Genomic DNA, 6,343 nt, shown 5'->3' on the forward strand with positions numbered 1-6,343 from the left:
CCTCATCTTTACTCTTAACTCAGGTCTTATCCTCATCGTAACTTTAAACTTAGATCGTTATTCTTAACTCAGATCTTATCCTCATCGTTACAATTAACTCAGATCTTATCTTCATCGTAACTATTAACTCAGATCTTATCCTCATCGCAACTTTTAACCCTGACCTCACCCTCATCTTAAATTTTACCTCAGATCTTATCGTCATCGTAATTCTTAACTCAGATCTTATCCTCATAGTAACAATTAACTCCGATCTTATCCTTATCGCAACTTTTAACTCAGACCTCATCCTCATCTTATATTTTCCCTCAGATCTCATACTCATCGTAACTCTTAACTCAGTCCTCATCCAAATCTTAAATTTTACCTCAGATCTTATCCTCATCTTAACTCTTAACTCAGACCTCATCCTCATCTTAAATTTTACCTAATATCTTATCCTCGTCGTAACCATTAACTCAGATCTTATCCTCATCGTAACTCTTAACTCAGACCTCATCCTCATCTTAAATTTAACCTCAGATCTTATCCTCATCGTAACTCTTAACTCAGACCTCATCCTCATCTTAAATTTTACCTCAGATCTTATCCTCATCGTAACTCTTAACTCAGTTCTTATCTTCATCGTAACTATTAACTCAGATCTTATCCTCATCGCAACTTTTAACCCTGACCTCACCCTCATCTTAAATTTTACCTCAGATCTTATCTTCATCGTAATTCTTAACTCAGATCTTATCCTCATCGTAACAATTAACTCCGATCTTATCCTTATCGCAACTTTTAACTCAGACCTCATCCTCATCTTAAATTTTACCTCAGATCTTATCCTCATCGTAACTATTAACTCAGATCTAATCCTCATCGAATCCTTTAACTCAGATCTTATCCTCATCGTAACTCTTAGCTCAGATCTTATCCTCATCGAATCCTTTACCTCAGATCTTATCCTCATCGTAACTCGTAACTCAGGTCTTATCCTCATCGTAACTCTTAACTCAGATCTTATTATCATCTTAAATTTAACTCAGATCTTATCCTCATCGTAACAATTTACTCAGATCTTATCCCCATCTTAAATTTACCTCAAATCTTATCCTCATCGTAATTATTAACTCAGATATTATCCTCATCGTAACTATTAACACAGATCTTATCCTCATCGCAACTTTTAAACCTTACCTCACCCTCATCTTAAATTTTACCTCAGATCTTATCCTCATCGTAACTTTAAACTCAGATCTTATCCCAATCTTAACTTTTAACTCAGATCTTAACCTCATCGTAACAATTAACTTAGATCTTATCCTCATCGTAACTCTTTACTCAGACCTCATCCTCATCTTCAATTTTACCACAGATCTTACCTTCATCGTAATTCTTAACTCAGATCTTATTATCATCTTTAATTTAACTCAGATCTAATCCTCAACGCACTTTTAACTCAGACCTCATCTTCTTCTTAAATTTTACCTTAGATCTTATCCTCATCGTAATTCTTAAATCAGAATTCATCTTCATCTATAATTTTACCTCGATCTTATCCTCATCGTAACTTTTAACTCAGATCTTATCCTCATCATATCTATTAACTCAGATCTTATCCTCATCTTAAATTTTACCTCACATCTTATCCTCATCGTAATTCTTACCTCAGAATTCATCCCCATCTATAATTTTACCTCAATCTTATCCTCATCGTAACTTTTAACTCAGATCTTATCCTCATCATATCTATTAACTCAGATCTTATCCTCATCTTTAATTTTGCCTGAGATCTTATGCTCATCGTAACTATAAACTCTAACACGTATCTATTAACGCAGATCTTATCCTCATCGTAACTCTTAGCTCAGATCTTATCCTCATCGAATCCTTTACCTCAGATCTTATCCTCATCGTAACTCTTAACTCAGATCTGAATATCATCTTAATTTGTAACTCAGATCTTATCCTCATCGCAAATTTTAACTCAGACCTCATACTCATCTTTACTTTTAACTCAGATCTTATCCTCATCGTAACAATTAACTCAGATCTTATCCTTATCGCAACTATTAACTCAGATCTTATCCTCATCGTAACTATTAACTCAGATCTTATCCTCATCTTTACTTTTAAATCAGATCTTATCGTCATCGTAACAATTAACTCAGACCTCATCCTCATCTAATACTTTACCTCAGATCTTATACTCATCGTAACTCCAAAATCAGTCCTCATCCAAATCTTTAATTTTACCTAATATCTTATCCTCATCTTAACTCTTATCTCAGATCTTATCCTCATCATAACTCTTAACTCAGATCTTATTATCATCTTAAATTTAACTCAGATCTTATCCTCATCGTAACAATTTACTCATATCTTATCCTTATCTTAAATTTTACCTCAGATCTTATCCTCATCGTAACTATCAACTCAGATCTTACCCTCATCGTAACTACTAACTCAGATCTTATCCTTATCGCAACTTTTAACTCAGACCTCATCCTCATCTTAAATTTTACCTCAGATCTTATCCTCATCTTTACTTTTAAATCAGATCTTATCGTCATCGTAACAATTAACTCAGTTCTTATCTTCATCGTAACTATTAACTCAGATCTTATCCTCATCGCAACTTTTAACCCTGACCTCACCCTCATCTTAAATTTTACCTCAGATCTTATCTTCATCGTAATTCTTAACTCAGATCTTATCCTCATCGTAACAATTAACTCCGATCTTATCCTTATCGCAACTTTTAACTCAGACCTCATCCTCATCTTAAATTTTACCTCAGATCTTATCCTCATCGTAACTATTAACTCAGATCTTATCCTCATCGAATCCTTTAACTCAGATCTTATCCTCATCGTAACTCTTAGCTCAGATCTTATCCTCATCGAATCCTTTACCTCAGATCTTATCCTCATCGTAACTCGTAACTCAGGTCTTATCCTCATCGTAACTCTTAACTCAGATCTTATTTTCATCTTAAATTTTACCTTAGATCTTATCCTCATCGTAACTCTTAACTCAGATCTTATCCTCATCATATCTATTAACTCAGATCTTATCCTCATCTTAAATTTTGCCGGAGATCTTATGCTCATCATAACTATTAACTCTACCACGTATCTATTAACGCAGATCTAATCCTAATCGTAACTCTTAGCTCAGATCTTATCCTCATCGAATCCTTTAACTCAGATCTTATCCTCATTGTAACTCTTAACTCAGATCTTAATATCATCTTAATTTGTAACTCAGGTCTTATCCTCATCGCAAATTTTAACTCAGACCTCATACTCATCTTTACTTTTAGCTCAGATCTTATCCTCATCGTAACTATTAACTCAGATCTTATCCTCATCGAATCCTTTAACTCATATCTTATCCTCATCGTAACTCTTAGCTCAGATCTTATCCTCATCGAATCCTATACCTCAGATCTTATCCTCATCGTAACTCGTAACTCAGGTCTTATCCTCATCGTAACTCTTAACTCAGATCTTATTATCATCTTAAATTTAACTCAGATCTTATCCTCATGGTAACAATTTACTCAGATCTTATCCCCATCTTAAATTTACCTCAAATCTAATCCTCATCGTAATTATTAACTCAGATATTATCCTCATCGTAACTATTAACACAGATCTTATCCTCATCGCAACTTTTAACCTAAGGGTTAAAAGTTAAATTTTACCTCAGATACCTCAGATACCTCAGTGAGGTAAGCCTCACCCTTATCTTAAATTTTACCTCAGATCTTATCCTCATCGTAACTATAAACTCAGATCTTATCCCAATCTTTACTGTTAGCTCAGATCTGATCCTCATCGTAACAATTTACTCAGATCTTATCCTTATCGCAACTTTTAACTCAGACCTCATCCTCATCTTAAATTTTACCTCAGATCTTATCTTCATCGTAATTCTTAGCTCAGATCTTATCCTCATCATATCTATTAACTCAGATCTTATCCTCATCTTTAATTTTGCCTGAGATCTTATGCTCATCATAACTATTAACTCTAACACGTATCTATTAACGCAGATCTCATCCTCATCGTAACTCTTAGCTCAGATCTTATCCTCATCGAATCCTTTAACTCAGATCTTATCCTCATCGTAACTCTTAACTCAGATCTGAATATCATCTTAATTTGTAACTCAGATCTTATCCTCATCGCAAATTTTAACTCAGACCTCATACTCATCTTTACTTTTAACTCAGATCTTATCCTCATCGTAACAATTAACTCAGATCTTATCCTTATCGCAACTTTTAGCTCAGACCTCATCCTCATCTTTAATTTTACCTCAGATCTTATCCTCCTCGTAACTATTAACTCAGATCTTATCCTCATCTTAACTTTTAAATCAGATCTTATCGTCATCGTAACAATTAACTCAGACCTCATCCTGATCTTATACTTTACCTCAGATCTTATACTCATCGTAACCCCAAACTCAGTCCTCATCCAAATCTTCAATTTTACCTCAGATCTTATCCTTATCTTAACTCTTAACTCAGACCTCATCCTCATCTAAAATTTTACCTAATATCTTATCCTCATCGTAACTCTTAACTCAGATCTTATCCTCATCGTAACTCTTAACTCAGATCTTATTATCATCTTAAATTTAACTCAGATCTTATCCTCATCGTAACAATTTACTCATATCTTATCCCCATCTTAAATTTTACCTCAGATCTTATCCTCATCGTAACTATAAACTCAGATCTTACCCTCATCGTAACTATTAACTCAGATCTTATCATCATCTTAAATTTACTCAGATCTTATCCTCATCGTAACAATTAACTCAGATCTTATCCTCATCGTAACTATTAACTCAGACCTCACCCTCATCTTAAATTTTACCTCAGATCCTATCCTAATCGTAACTTTTAACTCAGATCTTATCCTCATCGTAACCATTAACTTAGATCTAATCCTCATCGAAACACTTAACTCAGATCCTATCCTCATCGTAACTCTTAACTCAGGTCTTATCCTCATCGTAACTTTAAACTTAGATCGTTATTCTTAACTCAGATCTTATCCTCATCGTTACAATTAACTCAGATCTTATCTTCATCGTAACTATTAACTCAGATCTTATCCTCATCGCAACTTTTAACCCTGACCTCACCCTCATCTTAAATTTTACCTCAGATCTTATCTTCATCGTAATTCTTAACTCAGATCTTATCCTCATAGTAACAATTAACTCCGATCTTATCCTTATCGCAACTTTTAACTCAGACCTCATCCTCATCTTATATTTTCCCTCAGATCTCATACTCATCGTAACTCTTAACTCAGTCCTCATCCAAATCTTAAATTTTACCTCAGATCTTATCCTCATCTTAACTCTTAACTCAGACCTCATCCTCATCTTAAATTTTACCTAATATCTTATCCTCATCGTAACTATTAACTCAGATCTTATCCTCATCGTAACTCTTAACTCAGACCTCATCCTCATCTTAAATTTTACCTCAGATCTTATCCTCATCGTAACTCTTAACTCAGACCTCATCCTCATCTTAAATTTTACCTCAGATCTTATCCTCATCGTAACTCTTAACTCAGTTCTTATCCTCATCGTAACTATTAACTCAGATCTTATCCTCATCGTAACTTTTAACCCTGACCTCACCCTCATCTTAAATTTTACCTCAGATCTTATCTTCATCGTAATTCTTAACTCAGATCTTATCCTCATCGTAACAATTAACTCCGATCTTATCCTTATCGCAACTTTTAACTCAGACCTCATCCTCATCTTAAATTTTACCTCAGATTTTATCCTCATCGTAACTATTAACTCAGATCTTATCCTCATCGAATCCTTTAACTCAGATCTTATCCTCATCGTAACTCTTAGCTCAGATCTTATCCTCATCGTAACTCGTAACTCAGGTCTTATCCTCATCGTAACTCTTAACTCAGATCTTATTATCATCTTAAATTTAACTCAGATCTGATCCTCATCGTAACAATTTACTCAGATCTTATCCTTATCGCAACTTTTAACTCAGATCTTATCCTCATCATATCTATTAACTCAGATCTTATCCTCATCTTAAATTTTGCCGGAGATCTTATGCTCATCATAACTATTAACTCTACCACGTATCTATTAACGCAGATCTAATCCTCATCGTAACTCTTAGCTCAGATCTTATCCTCATCGAATCCTTTAACTCAGATCTTATCCTCATCGTAACTCTTAGCTCAGATCTTATCCTCATCGAATCCTTTACCTCAGATCTTATCCTCATCGTAACTCGTAACTCAGGTCTTATCCTCATCGTAACTCTTAACTCAGATCTTATTATCAT

The sequence above is a fragment of the Leptidea sinapis genome, chromosome 19 (assembly GCF_905404315.1).
Source record: "Leptidea sinapis chromosome 19, ilLepSina1.1, whole genome shotgun sequence".
Classification (NCBI taxonomy): domain Eukaryota; kingdom Metazoa; phylum Arthropoda; class Insecta; order Lepidoptera; family Pieridae; genus Leptidea; species Leptidea sinapis.